Source organism: Octopus bimaculoides, chromosome 5 (assembly GCF_046866305.1).
Source record: "Octopus bimaculoides isolate indiv1 chromosome 5, ASM4686630v1, whole genome shotgun sequence".
NCBI classification, from domain to species: Eukaryota; Metazoa; Mollusca; class Cephalopoda; order Octopoda; family Octopodidae; genus Octopus; species Octopus bimaculoides.
This window is the reverse complement of record NC_142932.1, coordinates 19204126-19205111: the sequence shown is the minus strand read 5'-3', so window position 1 is coordinate 19205111 and position 986 is coordinate 19204126. Positions and strand designations below refer to the sequence as shown.

Below are 986 nucleotides of genomic sequence, written 5' to 3'. Positions count from 1 at the left end.
GTCTGGGAAACGAAACCGCGATCCTGTGACCACGAGTCTGCTGCCCTAACCACTGGGCCATTGCGCCTCCACGGAGTTAATTTATATGTGATAGGTATAATAAGTATTATCTTCGAAGTGAATATCTCCTGCCTATCTTTGTTAGATGACACACACAAGCGATATGTCGATTGTTTAACCACATGAAGGCATTAACGTAATTTAGGAGTCTTGTTAAAGTTGGCTTCAGGTACTTATCATACCTAATATCTGTGTGTATATGTTTATGTGTCTATCTCTCTTTGTAGTTTTGAAAGTGTGTTTGTTTGTTTGTGTGTGTGTGTGTGTGTGTGTGTGTGTGTGTGTGTGTGTGGCGAGCAAAACATTCCTTCAGCCTTTTGAATGCTCACATCTACCGTGTTATTCCACACCATGTCGTGCATACTTAAAGACGTACACATACATGCGTCTGCTCGCGTACACGTATATACGTACACACACACACACACACACACACACACACACACACAGAGTAGAGCATACAGCAGAAATATACGTGTATGAATGTATGTGTGTTGCTTATGTTTATATAGGTAATTATTGACCGAACAATCTGTAAATTTAGCAACTCTTAATTAACCTCCTTTTACCTGCCTCTTGTGGACGGTCAGTTTTGCTGAGGAAGAATAGTGGTAGATGAGACGGAGACGGCGTCGATGACGAAGAAGAGGGAAGAGAAGAAGAAGAAAGAGGAGGAGAAGAAGAAAAGGAAAAGAAGAATGAGAGAAGAGTATAAAGAAGGTGGGGAAGAAAAGTTGTAGTAGTAGCAGTGTTAATATTAGTAGTAGTAGTTGTAGAAGTTGTAGAATAAAAAGGAGAATAAGAGAAAGAAAGTGTGAAGAAGAAGAGAGTGAGAAGAAGAAAAGTCAGGGGGAGAAGAAGAGGAGGGGAGAAGATGCGATAAAAGTAGGAAAAAAATATAGTAGGCTGTCAGAAACAAGCCTCAT

At 40.4% G+C, this 986-nt stretch overlaps 1 protein-coding gene across 1 annotated transcript in view; it reads left to right on the top strand.

Moving 5' to 3' along the window:
- Positions 1-485: 485 nt before the first annotated feature.
- The window catches only part of LOC106877286 (S-crystallin 4), a 17616-nt gene continuing 17115 nt past the window's right edge, over positions 486-986 (top strand). The window contains exon 1 of the mRNA XM_014926155.3: positions 486-986. This exon is cut by the window's right edge and continues 368 nt beyond it. The gene's annotated coding sequence lies outside the window, so the exon portion shown is untranslated.